The sequence below is a fragment of the Triticum aestivum genome, chromosome 1B, assembly GCF_018294505.1.
Source record: "Triticum aestivum cultivar Chinese Spring chromosome 1B, IWGSC CS RefSeq v2.1, whole genome shotgun sequence".
Lineage (NCBI taxonomy): Eukaryota > Viridiplantae > Streptophyta > Magnoliopsida > Poales > Poaceae > Triticum > Triticum aestivum.
Genome location: NC_057795.1, coordinates 349,911,046 through 349,929,000, shown reverse-complemented (window position 1 = coordinate 349,929,000; position 17,955 = coordinate 349,911,046).

Genomic DNA, 17,955 nt, shown 5'->3' with positions numbered 1-17,955 from the left:
TCAGGATGTTCTTGACCGTTGTCCAGTGATCCACTCCTGGATTACTTTGGTACCTCCCTGCTAAACTTATAGCAAGGCACACATCAGGTCTGGTACACAGCATTGCATACATGATAGAACTTATAGCAAGGCACACATCAGGTCATGGAATGCCTTTCATTTTATCTCTATCTTCTGAAGTGGTCGGGCATTGAGTCTGACTCAACTTCACACCTTGTAACACAGGAAAGAACCCTTTCTTTGACTGGTCCATTTTGAACTTCTTCAAAACTTTATCAAGGTATGTGCTCTATGAAAGTCCAATTAAGCATCTTGATCTATCTCTATAGATCTTGATGCCCAATATATAAGCAGCTTCACAGAGGTCTTTCAATGAGAAATTCTTATTCAAGTATCCTTTTATGCTATCCAGAAATTCTGTATTATTTCCAATCAACAATATGCCATCCACATATAATATTAGAAATGCTACAGAGCTCCCACTCACTTTCTTGTAAATACAGGCTTCTCCAAAAGTCTGTATAAAACCATATGCTTTGATCACATTATCAAAGCGTATATTCCAACTCCGAGAGGCTTGCACCAGTCCATAAATGGATCGCTGGAGATTGCACACTTTGTTAGCACCTTTTGGATCGACAAAACCTTATGGTTGCATCATATACAACTCTTCTTTAAGAAATCCATTAAGGAATGTCGTTTTGACATCCATTTGCCAAATTTCATAATCATAAAATTCAGCAATTGCTAACATGATTCGGACAGACTTAAGCATCGCTATGGGTGAGAAGGTCTCATTGTAGTCAACTCCTTGAACTTGTCGAAAACCTTTTGCAACAAGTCGAGCTTTGTAGATGGTAATATTACCGTTAGCGTCAGTCTTCTTCTTGAAGATCCATTTATTTTCTATGGCTTGCCGATCATCGGGCAAGTCCACCAAAGTCCACACTTTGTTCTCATACATGGATCCCATCTCAGATTTCATGGCCTCAAGCCATTTTGTAGAATCTAGTGTAGCGACCACGATCCCAATGGACCAAAGTCTCTGTGTTTCAGTGTCATCCCTGGATCGGCGATGCTGACACACACAGTACTCGAGGAATTATAACAGAGTTCAATCACAGATTTATTACATCGAGTCCTCATAAAGAGTATAATTACACAAAAGTACCATGGTTGAAGGCCATCTAAGCTAAATAACTATGGAAGCTTCGAAGGTAAATGAATCTGTCAACTCCAACGGCATAGCTGAGTGCAAGACAATGACCTATCGCTCCTTATTCGTCGTCTGAGTAGTCTGCAACATGAGACGTTGCAGCCTTGTAGGTCAGCACATTGAATATGCTGGAAGAGTTACACTATAAAGCAATGAATGCAAGAACTATATCTACATGCAATATTTCACTGGTGGAGGCTCTAAGTTTATGATTTTGCATAAAGCTAGTTTTTCCCTACAACAAAGGAATAAATTTATTTAACTACTCCCAAGTTGTTCCAATATTTGAGAAGGTTCCCCCAACTCAAATCCCAATTAAACAAGTATCATCATTAAATCCAATTCAATTAATTAAAAAGTGATGAGATCAACAATAATATCCAATTCCAGATACTCAAGATGTCCATAACCGGGGACACGGCTAACCATGATTAGTTTATACACTTTGCAGAGGTTGCACACTTTTCCCACAAGACGACCACATCCATGATCGGATGGTCGAGACATGGTCTTTCTGAAGCATTAACTCTCTACTCTGGGCAGACCGGTACACCTACTTTCCCTCTACATCTACTAGTCCACCTCTACAAGAGCTCATACAACTTACTCAACTATGACAGAGCCCATAATGGCTTGTGGTTGCACATGGAAGTTTCTAGTCATGAAGTATCATATGATCCCTTTGAGCCTGGGTGGCGAACCGAGGAAAAATCACAAGGATACCCCGGGATTTCCCTTATTGGACAACACTGGGTTCCCCAGGTGCCCCAACCAATCCACCCAGATGTGTACTAAAGTTGCCACCTTAATGTTATCCAAGATTAATAACTCTCATAACTTCCATGTGAATCACGATCCAATCCCCGTCTACGAGCATGGCTAAGAAATAATAAAGCATAATGTATATTCCTGGGGTGATAAAAAGGTATTAGGTTCCTACCTCAAGTACTACAATCAAAACACATGTTCCCAATGCTACTCATGCAAATATTTGAGGGGCAATACTAATGCATAGTAAAAACTGGGTGTAGAAGAGTATGATCAAAGTGTAACTTGCCTTGCTGACGATCTGCAAACTCTAGATATTCGTAGTAACAAGCTTCACACTCTTGGTAATCTAGCATAGACAAACAGTAGCATGCATAAGCAATCACTCAAACAAAACGACGAGAAAACGAGAAAAGATCCAAATCAAACATGAAACAAGCAAAAGGTTAAACTAAACCTAATAGCATTATTATCATGTGGATTAGATCTTAACAGTAGGTACATGTGATTAGCTACAATTTGCAAAAAGAAACAACTCAAACAGAGAAACGAAACTCGAGATACGAACGAAACAAGATCGTTTACTAATCTCAACTAAACTCAAATTTTACAGTGTCAAAATCATGTTCAAGTTGGTTAATAGGAAATAAGAGATCGTTACGAAGATTTAGGCGTTGGTTTCATCTAATTTGGAGAAACGAGCAAAAAAGTTACGCTAGTTCTAAGATCAGGGGCTAAATCGCGATAAAACTATTTGCGGAGGTCCCTCGCTAAAAATAAAATTAAAAAGAAAAAATCTACTACGCGAATGTTTGTTAACAGAACGAATCTAACGAAAATCGTTCATTAAACGATCTAAATGAACGAACATTCGTTATTTATGTTAACCTGAAAAATCAATCTAATCAAACCGAAACAAAACCAAAAAACGAGAAGAACCGGACGGTTCTTACCGGTTCACGTCGGAAAACCGGCGATGGCGGCGAATCCGGTTGGCGCAGTGAGGCGGCGGTGTGGGCGGCAATGCCATGGCGAGGGGCCGCGGCAGCAGCGCGGGCAAGCAGCGGCGACGACGGCGCGGGCAAGCAGCGGGGCGGGGCGGCAGCGCTAGCAGGCGGCAGCGGCGGAGGAGCTTGCAGGTTGCGGCGGTGTAGGCGGCGGTGGGGTGTGGGCGAGGTGGAGGAGGAGGGTGGCGGTGGCGGGGTTATAAAGGGGTCGGGGGAGGCCCTTGCTTGCGCGAGGGGGCGCGGGGCAAGGCCAACCCGGACTCCTCCTCGCCGGAGTCTGGCATCCTCACGGGAGGCGAAGGCGGCACGGGGCGGACCAGCTTGGTTTCGGCCCAGTCGGTCTGGAACAGTTTTTTTTAAATAATTTCGCCGTGGAGAAAAATCCTAATAAAATATTTAAAAAATCTAATAAACCCACAAACAATTTTCACCGTCCAAACCTAATATTTAGGACAAGATGAACATTTTTCTGGACTGAAATGCAATTTTCAAAAATGCAAGTTTTCTCTAATTCAAATAAAATAGCAAATAAAATACAAATAAAAATAATAATTTGATTTTAAAATTTCTTCTCCAATATTTCTTTTAGGTTGAAGAAGTCATATTATCTTCTCTCATTTATTTTTATTATTGGAAATAGTTGGAGAGGAAAATAATTAAAATCAAATTGATCCTCTTTTCAAATTTGAAAAATAAATTCAAATATGAAAATTTGTGAAACCTCCAACTCTCTCCTTGGGTCCTTGAGTTGCTTAAGATTTCTAGGATCTCAACCAAATGCAAAATAAATATGATATGCATATGATGCTCTATGTATAACATCCAAATTGAAAATTAGGATGTTATAAATCTACCCCCCTTAAGATGAATCTCGCCCTCGAGATTCGGGTTGGTCAGCAAAAAGGTTTGGGTGGTCCTTGCGAAGATCTTCTTCTCGCTCCCAGGTGGCTTCCTCTTCGGTATGCTGGCTCCACTGAACTTTGCAAAACTATATAACCTTGCTGCGAGTAACTCGGCTAGAAAACTCGAGAATCTTGACTGACTTTTCTTCATAGGTCAGATCACTATCCAACTGAATTGCTTCCAGTGGCACTGTATCTCTCAAAGTAATATCAACCATCTCTGCGTGGCACTTCTTCAACTGGGAAACGTGAAACACATCATGAACTCCTGACAATCCTTCGGGCAATTCCAACTTGTACGCAACTTCTCCCATGTGTTCCAAAACTCTGTAAGGTCCCACAAAACGTGGTGCTAGCTTTACCTTGACTCCAAAACGCTTAACTCCTCGAAGTGGGGACACAGGAAGATATGCTATGTCACCGACTTCGTAGACTATCTCCTTGTGCTTAGTGTGACGCCCGGATAATTAGGCTACAGTAACCCCACGTTAACGATGCCACGTCACCTCGGATTACTGTTGATAATCTCGCGTTATTTCGAAACGATTCATATTCAAAATTTGAATTTAAGTTAAACAATTAAAGTTTTCAAAAGTCGAAACTAAATTGTTCCTAATGTGTCTAATAATCCTTAGTAAATATTGGTGGATAAATTATCTTTTAATAAAATATTTAAATGCACTAAAGTAATAGAAATGACAGCAAAAACAATTAATTAGATGCCTTTTATAAAGTTATAATAATAAAACTAAATTAGTAGTGTGCCAAAATAATTGTGGCAGTGGACTAATTAGTAATACTAATTTAGGTGCTGACTGGGTATTTTATAAAACTAAAATAAAAGAAACTTTAAATGAAAACATTAAAGAAAATAAGTAAAAAGAAAGAAAAAAAAGGAAAAGCAAACCCCCCATCACTGGGCTTCGGCCCAGCAGGCCACCAGCCCAACTGGGAAAAGGCCCAACCGGCCGGCCCACCCCACTCCCTTAACCCCCTGGTGCCGAAACCCTAGTCACCGACACCCCCCACTCCCCGTACTCGCGCCCCCACTCTCCCTCCCCCCGATCCACTCCTGGATCAGGATCGAGCCCCCCCACGTCTCTCTTGTTCTCCCCCACCCTCGCTGGATCTGGATCGAGACCGATCCCCTCCCCCTCAGTGCTCGTTCTGGATCGGGGCACGGAACCGCCGTCGCCAGCCACGATGGCCGGAGCCACCCCCCCCCCCCCCCCCCCGTCTACCTCCACCTCGTCGGACGCCTCTACATCATCTCGTCCCCGCCGCCCGAAGCTCCTCCGCCCCGACCCGACGCCGTCGCCCGTCGTCGTCGGACCACCTCGTTGGACCGCCTTCGTCGCCCGCTTCCTCGTCCTCCTCCTCGACGGCCTCACCAGGCCTCGTCGTCCCCTTCTCTCCTCGCACGTGAGGACCCCTTCTCCTTCCCTCCTCTGCCCTCGCTCCCGCACGGTCCCCGTCCTCGTCCTCGCTCGCCTTGGGCACACTCGAACCCGCGGTCACCGCGCCCGCGTTTGTCCCGCGCCGCGTCTCGCTGCCGTCGTCGCCCCGTTCCCCTCCGCATGGGCGCTCGCGCTCACAGCGGGTCGACCACGCCCGTCCATCGCGGCGCCCACCATGTTCACTGGCCGCGCTCGCGGGCCTCTGGCCGTGCCAGTTGTCGCGCGCGCTCGCCCAGCCGCGGCCCAGTGCGCGCCCGCTCACACCACCGCACCTCGCTGTGCCGCCCCGCTCCGGCCACTGTCACCGGCGCCGGGCTAGGCGCCGCCCCCCTTCACCCGTTGGCCGCAGCGCCCTACCGGGCGGGCTGGAGCCGAGAACTGCCACCCACGACCCGTTAAGGCCCCTGTCCGAATGACAAGGGGGCCCCACCCCAGAACGTTTAAAAAAAGGAATTTAAAAAAAATAAAAATAAATAAATATATTAATTAAATAAATAAATAATAATTAGAATAATTAGAGTATTAATTAATTAATTAATTAAGTAATTAATTAAGTTAATTAATCCTGATTAGATTAACCTAATCACTAACTAAATTAACTAATCTGTAATTAAACTAAACAGAGAATGATAGGTGGGTCCCACTGGACCCACATGTCAGGTTGACCAGGTCAATGGTCAACGTTGACTGCTGACATCACCCTGATGTCATGCTGACGTCAGCATTTACTATTCTGGATAATGTTGGATTAGATAATTAATTAAATTCCAGAAATTAATAAAATCTTTAGAAAATCATATCTTTTAATCCGTAACTCGGATGAAAATACTTTCTACATGAAAGTTGCTCAGAACGACGAGACGAATCCGGATACGCAGCCCGTTCATCCGCCGCACACCCCTAGCATACCGAACACGCAACTTTCCCCCTCCGGTTCACCGGTCCGAAAACGCGGAACACCGGGAATACTTTCCCGGATGTTTTCCCCCTTCGTCGGTATCACCTACTACCGCGATTGGGCACACCTAGCATCGTTACTTGACATGTCATGCATCGATATGCATCTGTTTACTTGGTATTCATTGTTTCTTCCCCCTCTTCTCTCCGGTAGACTACGAGACCGACGCTGCTGCTGCCCAGTTCGACTACGGAGTTGACGACCCCTCTCTCTTGCCAGAGCAACCAGGCAAGCCCCCCCCCCTTGATCACCAGATATCGCCTATTCTCTTCTATACTGCTTGCATTAGAGTAGTGTAGCCTGTTACTGCTTTCCGTTGATCCTATTCTGATGCATAGCCTGACATTGTTGCTACATCTGTTGATACCTTACCTGCAATCCTAAATGCTTAGTATAGGATGCTAGTTTATCACCTTTGGCCCTACATTCTTGTCAGTCTGCCTTGCTATACTATTGGGCCGTGATCACTTCGGGAGGTGATCACGGGCATATACGATATACTTTACACAGTTACATTACCTGTGATACTGTTCGGAGATGGGGGCTGAAGGGGCAGGTGGCTCCATCCCGGTAGAGGTGGGCCTGGGTTCCCGACGGCCCCCGACTATTACTTTGTGGCGGAGCGGCAGGGCAGGTTGAGACCACCTAGGAGACAGGTGGGCCTGGCCCTGTTCGGCGTTCGCGGATACTTAACACGCTTAACGAGATCTTGGTATTTGATCTGAGTCGGCTACGAGCCTATACGCACTAACCATCTACGCGGGAGTAGTTATGGGTATCCCGGCGTCGTGGTATCAGCCGAAGCACTTCGTGACGTCAGCGACTGAGCGGCGCGCGCCGGGTTGGACTGCGTTAACGCAACTTCCTTTGTAATGGAGGTTGCTAGGTCTGCTCACCGGCCGCGTACGCAACGTGCAGGTGTGCTCAGGGCGATGGGCCCAGACCCCTGCGCGCTTAGGTTTAGACCGGCGTGCTGGCCTCTCCGTTGAGCCTAGGTGGGGCTGCGACGTGTTGATCTTCCGCGGCCGGGCATGACCCAGGAAAGTGTGTCCGGCCAAATGGGATCGAGCGTGTTGGGTTATGTGGTGCACCCCTGCAGGGAAGTTAATCTATTCGAATAGCCGTGATCTTCGGTAACAGGACGACTTGGAGTTGTACCTTGACCTTATGACAACTAGAACCGGATACTTAATAAAACACACCCTTCCAAGTTCCACAGACAACCCGGTGATCGCTTTTCCGCAGGGCGACGAGGAGAGGATTGCCGGGTAGGATTATGCTATGCGATGCTACTGGAGATGCTACTTGGAGATGCTATTTGGAGGACTTCAATCTACTCTCTCCTACATGCTGCAAGACGGAGGCTGCCAGAAGCGTAGTCTTCGACAGGATTAGCTATCCCCCTCTTATTCTCGCATTCTGCAGTTCAGTCCACTGATATGGCCTCCTTACACATATACCCATGCATATGTAGTGTAGCTCCTTGCTTGCGAGTACTTTGGATGAGTACTCACGGTTGCTTTTCTCCCTCTTTTCCCCTTTCCCTTCTACCTGGTTGTCGCAACCAGATGCTGGAGCCCTGGAGTCAGACACCACCATCGACGACGACCCCTACTACACCGGAGGTGCCTACTACTACGTGCAGGCCGCTGACGACGACCAGGAGTAGTTAGGAGGATCCCAGGCAGGAGGCCTGCGCCTCTTTCGATCTGTATCCCAGTTTGTGCTAGCCTTCTTAAGGCAAACCTATTTAAGTTATGTCTGTACTCAGATATTGTTGCTTCCGCTGACTCGCCTATGATCGAGCTCTTGTATTCGAGCCCTCGAGGCCCCTGGCTTGTAATATGATGCTTGTATGACTTATTTTATGTTTTAGAGTTGTGTTGTGATATCTTCCCATGAGTCCCTGATCTTGATCGTACACATTTGTGTGCATGTTTAGTGTACGATTGAATCGGGGGCGTCACACTTAGTGTCTGCATAACTCTTCTGCCTGGATTGGGCTGCCTTGAGTCTGTCTCGAATCAACTTAACCTTCTCTTTAGAGTCTCTGATTAAGTCTGGTCCGAACAACTGTTGATCTCCAACCTCATCCCACGATAACGGTGTCTTGCACCTCCTTCGGTACAAAGCTTCTGTCAGAGTAATGGGCCACAGGTAGGCTCACCCGAGGCCCAAGATTTATCAAGGCTTTGGGCCAGCTCCGCCTAGCTGAGCCCCAAGCCGAAACTCCGCCCTCTGAGGTCGGCTGGCTCAGCGGCCGGCTGCCAGAGGGCGGGTGACCCAAGACTACGATGCTCCGAGTGGCCGGCACCTGACGGCCGCCTTCCAGAGAGGGCGGCAATGGGCAGGCGGCCACCTCACAACCACGGGGCGGCCGAGCTCCCATCGGGAGTACAAGACGAAGTATGGCTATAGTGAAGCACGTCGCCTCCCACGCTCGAGACGGACATGGCTACAGTGCTCCGTACAGACGGAGATCTCCGCACGACGGAGCACTGTGCCGTATCTACTCTAACGTTGCTCCTAGCAGGCGGAGCCCTGTTCCCCACGACGGCCTGTCGGTACGGCCTGCCAGAGGCGGGCCCCATTGGACAGTGACCCCGAGGAAGACGGCGGAAGTTCGACCAGGCGGATCAGAGAGGGGCCGGCCCCCAGCAGGCGGCCGTCCCTTGCCCCGAGGCAAGCAAGCCATTAAGCTGACAAGACCAGGTGTGGCTATAGTGTCCTCCCACCAGGCGGTGGGACTATAGCCACGCTAACGATGACCAAGCCCCCGTCACTAGGGATACGGCTACAGTGAACAGCCACCAACCAGTCGGTGGGGCCCACCAGGCGGAGGGCCCCAGCGGTCGGCGAAGAAGCCGGAGGCTGGAGACACTGACACTCGGGCCCGACAGCTGGATAGATTACTATTGTACCCCTGGGGGGTAGGCCTATACAAACCCCCCAAGCCACCCATGCAAAGGGTTCCCACTCTGATAGAACTAGCCAGAAACCTAGGGCAGAGAAGAGCTAGCCTTGCCTCCTCCTTCCCCTAGACACAGCTCGAGGAGCACTTGTATCACTAGTGCCTTAGTGATCATGCGGAGACCCCGCAGAGCAGGAGTAGGGGTATTATCTCCACGGAGAGCCCCCAACCTGGGTAAAGTTCATCGTCGTACGTGTCTATGCCTCATCCCGCTTCCAGGCACCGGCGACATTCTACTCGCTCCCACCATGATAAGCCATCCATTGGCATATGTCGCACCCAACCCCCGACAGCTTCAAAAGGGGCCATCTTCAAACTGGCTTGATAACTGTTGTTATAGGAGAACTCTGCATAGGGAAAATTGTCATCCCAACTAGATCCATAATCTACCACACAAACTCTCAACATGTCCTCCAGAAGTTGATTGACTCTCTCGGTCTGTCCATCTGTCTGTGGATGAAAGGTTGTACTAAACTCTAGCCTGGTACCCAAAGTTTCATGCAACTGATTCCAAAACTTTGAAGTAAATTGTGTTCCTCTATCTGATACGATGGTCCTCGGAACTCCATATAGACATACGATCCTAGTCATGTATATCTTCGCTAACTTAGCACTCGTATAAGTTGTCTTCACCGGGATGAAATGGGCCATTTTCGTCAAGCGATCAACTACAACCCATCTAGAGTCATAGCCTGAACGAGTCCTGGGTAATCCAGTGATAAAATCTATGCCAAGTTTATCACACTTCCATTCGAGTATTGGCAATGGCTGTAGCAATCCTGCTGGCTTCTGATGCTCTGCCTTAACTCTCTGACATACATCACAAACTGCTACATACTCGACAATATCCTTCTTCATTCCTGTCCGCCAGAAACTTTCCTTCAAATCCAGATACATCTTAGTGTTGCCTGGGTGAATCAAGTAAGGTGAATCATGAGCCTCCTGAAGAATCAACTTCCTGATCTCAGGGTCATTAGGCACATAAATACGATCCTCAAACCATAAGGTGTCGTGCTCATCCTCACGAAATCCTTTAGCCTTTCCTTTACTCATCCTTTCTTTTATCTCGGCAATCTCCTTGTCCATCTTCTGGGCTTCCCTGATCTTACCCAACAAAGTGGACTAAATTTCCAATGCTGCAACATAACCTCTCAGAACTATCTCCAAGCATAGCTCTCGAAGGTCATCTGCTAACTCCTTAGGTAATCCTCCAGTTATGGGTGTGTTAACATAACTCTTGCGGCTCAACGCATCTGCTACGACATTGGCCTTTCCTAGATGATAATGCAATCTCACATCATAGTCCTTTATGAGCCCCAACCATCTCCTTTGCCTGAGGTTCAAATCCTTCTGCATGAAGATGTACTTCAAACTCTTGTGGTCAGTGTATACATCACAACGGTTACCGATGAGAAAGTGTCTCCATGTCTTGAGTGCATGCACTACGGCTGCTAACTCCAAATCATGCGTAGCATAATTCAACTCATGTGGTCGAATCTGTCGTGAGGCATATGAAACAAATCTTCCTTCCTGCATAAGCATACCTCCAAGTCCTCGACATAAAGCATAGCGATACACTTGGAAATCCTTGCGTTGATCTGGGAGAATCAACACTGGGGTTGTAACCAAACGTTCCTTCAACTCTTTAAAGCTGGCCTCACAATCCTTAGTCTAGTTAAACTTGGTGTCCTTCTTCAATAACTCCGTCATGGGCTTTGCAATCTTGGATAAATTCTCAATAAACCTCCAATAATAACCTGCAAGTCCAAGAAAACTCCTGATCTCTCCCACTGAGGTGGGTGCCAACCATTTAGTGACAAAAGCAACCTTGGTAGGGTCTATTACTATTCCTTCTCCGGATATAACATGTCTGAGAAATCCAACTTCTTCAACCAAAACTCGCATTTGCTGAACTTGGCATATAACTGATGTTCCCTAAGCTTCTCGAGAACCAAACGTAAATTTTCCTTATGCTCCTCTTCATTCTTCGAGTAGACCAATATGTCATCAATGAACACCACGACGAATTTATCCAGAAACTCCATGAACACCTTGTTCATCATACTCATGAAATAGGCAGGGGCATTAGTCAAACCAAATGACATAATTGTATACTCATATAGCCCATACCTCATGGTAAAAGTTGTCTTAGGTATATCCTGCTCTCGGATCTTCAACTGGTGATAACCTGATCAAAGATCAATCTTGGAGAAAACTTTAGCTTCTTGCAACTGGTCAAATAAATCATTGATCATCGGCAGAGGGTATTTGTTCTTGATTGTCACCTTGTTCAGCGCACGATAATCAACAACCATCCTCAAAGATCCATCCTTCTTCTCCACTAGAAGCACTGGGGCTCCCCAAGGTGATGAACTTGGTTGAATGTAACCTTTCTCTAGTAATTCCTTAATCTGCTTCTTAATTTCCTCCAGATCCTTTACGGGCATCCGATACAGTCTCTTGGATATTGGTCTGGTGCCTGGCAATAACTCAATGTCTCGATCTGGTGGCATGCCTGGTAACTCCTCCGGATATACATCGGGGAAATCCTTCACCACTGGTACTTCCTCCTGAACAACTCATGTTAAGGAATTCACCTGAGTGCTCCTCGGCGCATGCCTGGATACATACTTGATACTCTTTCCTTCCGGGGTGGTGAGAAAAATTGATTTACTAGCGCAATTGATGTTTCCCTCAAACTTGGATAGCCAATACATGCCAAGTATCACATCCAATCCTTGTGACTCCAGAACAATCAGGTCGGTGGGGAAAACATGTCTACCTATGGTTATTGGCAACTGATAGCATCCCCTACTAGCCATATACTCCGCTCCTGGGGAACTTACTAACATAGGTGACTTAAGGGCTACTGTTGGCAACTTATACTTATCCACAAATCCCCTTGATATGAATGAATGCGATGCACCAGTATCGAAAAGAACAAGTGTTGTAAATGCATTAATCAAAAACTTACCGACAACTGCATCGGGTTGATCCTCAATCTCCTCTACACCGACGTGGTTCACCTGACCTTTGGTGAAGGGGTTGGGCTTCTTTGCAGATCCTCCATTGACATTTCCATTGTTGGCTTCAGGACAATCATTGGCATAATGTCCGGTCTTCTGGCACTTCAAGCAAGTGATGTGACTCAGATCCCTCTTGGCTGGTGTTGAAGGGTTGGAACGGTTCTGGGTATTGCTTCCTCCATTGCCATTGCCATTCCTGGAGCCACTGTGGTTGTGCAAACTTGCTCCATTCTGTGTGTGTCCTCCATGGTTATGGCCTCCATGGTTATGAGTATGTACTCTCGAGTATGGGGTATAGCGGGGCTTCTGCTGAGCTCCAGAGGTATTCCTCCCCTGTCCATACTTCCTCTTGCGATTGTCAATCTGTTGTTGCTTGCCTTCTATCATGAGGGCCATGTCTACCAACTCCTGGTAGTTATTGAATGTTGCCACCATCAACTGCATACTCAGCTCATTATTGAGTCCCTCAAGGAACTTCTCCTGCCTTGCGACATCTGTGGCCACGTCATCTGGGGCAAGACGTGTTAACTTGCTAAACTCATCCATGTATTGTCCCACTGTACGACCTCCTTGGTGCAAGTTGTGAAACTCACGCTTCTTCATGCTCATAGCTCCTGCTGAAACAAGGGCGGTGCGGAAAGCCTGCTGAAACCGATCCCATGTAACTATATCAATGGGGTAACTGGCGGTGAAATTCTCCCACCAAGATGTTGCTGGTCTATCAAGCTGATGTGCGGCAAAGCGCACTCTCTTCGCATATGTGCATCCTGAAGTGGTCAACTCTCTTCCAATCTTGTGGATCCAATCATCTGCAACAATCGGCTCGGTGCTGCTAGAGAACACTAGTGGATTCGACCTCAGAAAGCGGGCTAGGTTGTCAACAGGGGGTGGTGGCGGTGGATTGTTGTTGTTGTTGTTGCCTTGGTTCTGGTTCCGAACTAGCATCTGCATCAAGGCATTCTGATGCTGGATCAACTGATTGAGCTCCGGTGGGAATGCAAATCCATTATCACATCTCGGAGGCATCTGATGGGTTAGAAGGGGTGAGAAAATAGAATAGAAATAGGTCTAAGAGATAATTCACTACCCATATGCTCATGAGACAAACACAATCAATTCACTTCATTCAATAGCACACAAGGTTCACACAAAGGGTCTAAACTACGATTACAAACTCGATCGATGCTAACTACTTGGAAGAATACTACTAGTTACATGGTGGTCGTCTAGAAATTTTGATTAGAGGAAGACTCCATGATATCTGCTCCAGCTTCGTCAACGTAGTCGTCATCATTGTCATCATTTGCATCATTGTCCATGCCGGTGCCATCCAAGATGATGTAGTCCTCCGAACGGATCTCCTTTGCTGGTTCCCGCTTGTGATTCTCCACTGGTAGTCCTAGCTTCCTCTTCAAATCTTCATGCTTCTCCCATAGTACGGAAATTTCTTCCTCGTATCCATCGCGTGTAAACTTGAGTTCCTCTTCTATCTCATTGTTCTTCTTCATCAGCTTCTTGATCTTCTTCATGTTGAAACATAGTTGATTCTCTTGTCGGCGAATATGATCACACATCTCCTGAATGTAAGCTGTAATTGATCCATCCCTCCTTGTACGAATCATCTCCCATTCTTCGTCTCGGCGGCCACATATTTGGTAAATAGTGTTTTCCAGCTCCTTCTGATAAACCTCACATATGCATCCAAAAGTGATATGGGTTGCCATGCTCTTTCCTAAACTCCAGCTTGGTGCATCCAGGTAGAAATCAATAGGCTACACTGTTGGCGCGAATGTCCTCCCAGGTACCCAGACTTTGATCTTCCAGCACTCCTCTTCTGGTACAGTAGCATAGAAAGTCACAGTGAAGCTTGGTAGTTTGATGTTCAGGTACTTAGTGACTTCCTTCGAGTGTCGTCCAAAAGGGGTGTCGTCATCCGGCTGAGTGAACTTGTTCCTGGGGTCAGCCATCTATAGAGTAGAAATAGAGGAGAATTAGAACTGAGCAAAGAAGAGAATTCATGTGGCTTATTCTAGTGGTCTCGTCCTACCGTTAACGTGTGCTCTGATACCATCTTGTAGCGACCACGATCCAAATGGACCAAAGTCTCTGTATTTCAGTGTCATCCCTGGATCGGTAATGCTGACACACACAATACACGAGGAATTATAACAAAGTTCAATCACACACTTATTACATCGAGTCCTCATAAAGAGTATGATTACACAAAATTATCATGGCTGAAAGCCATCTAAGCTAAATAACTGCGGAAGCTTCGAAGGTAAATGAGTCCATCAACTCCAATGGCATAGCTGAGTGCAAGACAATGACCTCTCGCACCTTATTCATCGTCTAAGTAGTTTGCAACATGAGACATTGCAGCCGTGTAGATCAGCACATTGAATATGCTGGCAGAGTTACACTATAAAGCAACGAATGCAAGAGCTATATCTACATGGAATATTTGGCTGGTGGAGGCTCTAAGTTTATGAATTTGCATAAAGCTAGTTTTTCCCTACAACAAAGGAATAAAGTTATTTAACTACTCCCAAGTTGTTCCAATATTTGAGAAGGTTCCCCCAACTCAAATCCCAATTAAACAAGTATCATCATTAAACCCAATTCAATAAATCAAACAGTGATGAGATCAACAATAATATCCAATTCCAGATACTCAAAATGTCCATAAACAGGGACACGGCTAACCATGATTAGTTTATACACTCTGCAGAGGTTGCATACTTTTCCCCACAAGACTCGACTACATCCATGATCGGATGGTCGAGACATAGTCTTTCTGAAGCATTAACTCTCTACTCTAGGCAGACCAGCACACCTACTTTTCCTCTACATCTGCTAGTCCACCTCTTCGAGAGCTCATACAACTTATTCAACTATGCCAGAGCACATAATGGCTTGTGGCTGCACACGAAAGTTTCTAGTCATGAAATATCATATGATCCCTTTGAGCCTAGGTGGCGAACGGAAGAAAAATCACACGGATACCCCGGGATTTCCCTTAATGGACAACACTGGGTTCCCCAGGTGCCCCAACCAATCCACCCAGATGTGTATTAAAGTTTCCACCTTAATGTTATCCAAGATTAATAAGTCTCATAACTTCCATGTGAATCACGATCCAATCCCCGTCTATGAGCATGGCTAAGAAATATTAAAGCATAATGTATATTCCCGGGGTGATCAAAAGGTATTAGGTTCCTACCTCAAGTACTACAACCAAACTACATGTTCCCAATCCTACTCATGCAAATATTTGAGGGGCAATACTAATGCATAGTAAAAACTGGGTATAGAAGAGTATGATCAAAGTGTAACTTGCCTTGCTGACGATCTGCAAACTCTAGAGATTCATAGTAACAAGCTTTGCTCTCTGGGTAATCTAGCGTAGACAAACAGTAGCATGCATAAGCAATCACTCAAACGAAACGACGAGAAAACGAGAAAAGATCCAAATCAAACATGAAACAAGCAAAAGGATAAACTAAACCTAACAACATTATTATCATGTGGATAAGATCTTAACAATAGGTACATGTGATTAGCTACGATTTGCAAAAATAAACAACTCAAACAGAGAAACGAAACTCGAGATACGAACAAAACAAGATCGTTTACTAATCTGAACTAAACTCAAATTTACAGTGTCTAAATCATGTTCAAGTTGGTTAACTGGAAAGAAGAGATCGTTACGAAGATTTAGGCGCTGGTTTCATCTAATTTGGACAAACGAGCAAAAAGTTATGCTAGTTCTAAGATGAGGGGCTAAATCGCGATAAAACTATTCGTGGATAGGTCCCTGGCCGAAAATAAAACTAAAAAGAAAAAATCTACCACGCGAACGTTCATTAACAGAACTAATCTAATGAAAACCGTTATCTAAACGAACGAAAGTTCGTTATTTAGGTTAACCTAAAAATGATCTAATCAAACCGAAACAAAACCGAAAAAAAGCGAGAAGAACCGAACGGTTCTTACCGGTTCGCATGAGAAAACCAGCGGTGGCGCAGGCGGCGGCTCCGGGTGGCACGGAGCGGCAGCAGCGGCGGCGCGGGTGAGCAGCGGTAGCAGCAGCGGCGCAGGGCGGCAGCGCTAGCAGGCAGCGGCGGCGGCGCTTGCGGGTTGCGGCGGCGGGGTGCGGGCGAGATGGAGGAGGAGGGTGGCGGCGGCGGGGTTATAAAGGAGCCGGGCGAGGCCCTTGCTTACGCGAGGGGGCGCAAGGCGAGGCCGACCCGGACTCCTCCTCACCGGAGTCCGGCGTCCTCACAGGAGGCGAAGGCGGCGCGGAGCGAATGGGCTGGCTGGGTTTCGTCCCAGTGGTCCGGAACAGTTTTTTTTAAATAATTTTGCCGCAGAGAAAAATCCTAATAAAATATAAAAAATATAAAAATTTCAGAAACAATTTTTGCCCTCCAAACCTAATATTTAGGACAAGATTAACATTTTTCTAGACTAAAATGCAATTTTCAAAAATGCAAGTTTTCTCTAATTCAAATAAAATAGCAAATAAAATACAAATAAAAATAATAATTTGATTTTAAAATTTCTTCTCCAATATTTCTCTGATGTTGAAGAAGTCATATTATCTTCTCTCATTTATTTTTATTATTGGAAATAGTTGGAGAGGAAAATAATTAAAATCAAATTGATCCTCTTTTCAAATTTAAAAAATAAATTCAAATATGAAAATTTGTGAAACCTCCAACTCTCTCATTGGGTCCTTGAATTGCTTAAGATTTCTAGGCTCTCAACAAAATGCAAAATATATATGATATGCATATGATGCTCTATGTATAACATCCAAATTGAAAATTGGGATGTTACATCTGGGCTCATCATCGCTTCCTCATAGTTTGTAGGTTCATCATGGCTAGTAATATGACTTCCAGAATGGGATTACCATACCACTATGGTGCGGATCGTACTCTGACCTACGAGGTTCGGTAGTAACTTGATCTGAAATTTCATGATCATCACCATTCGCTTCCTCACTAATTGGCGTAGGAATCACTGGAACTAATTTCTATGATGAACTACTTTCCAATTCGGGAGAAGGTACAGTTACCTCATCAAGTTCTACTTTCCTCCCACTCACTTCTTTCGAGAGAAACTCCTTCTCTAGAAAGGATCCATCCTTACCAACGAATATCTTGCCTTCAGATCTGTGATAGAAGGTGTACCTAACAGTTTCCTTTGGGTATCCTATGAAGACGCATTTCTCTGATTTGGGTTCGAGCTTATCAGGTTGAAGCTTTTTCACATAAGCATCGCAACCCCAAACTTTAAGAAACGACAGCTTAGGTTTCTTGCCAAACCATAGTTCATATGGTGTTGTCTCAACATATTTAGATGGTCCCCTATTTAACGTGAATGCAGCCGTCTCTAAAGCATAACCCCAAATGATAGCGGTAAATAAGTAAGAGACATCATAGACCGCACCATATTAGGTTACTATGTTCGGACACACCATTACGCTGTGGTGTTCCAGGTGGCGTGAGTTGCGAAACTATTCCACATTGTTTCAAATGAAGACCCAACTCGTAGATCAATTATTCGCCTCCATGATCAAATTGTAGAAACTTTATTTTCTTGTTATGATGATTTTCCACTTCACTCTAAAATTCTTTGAACATTT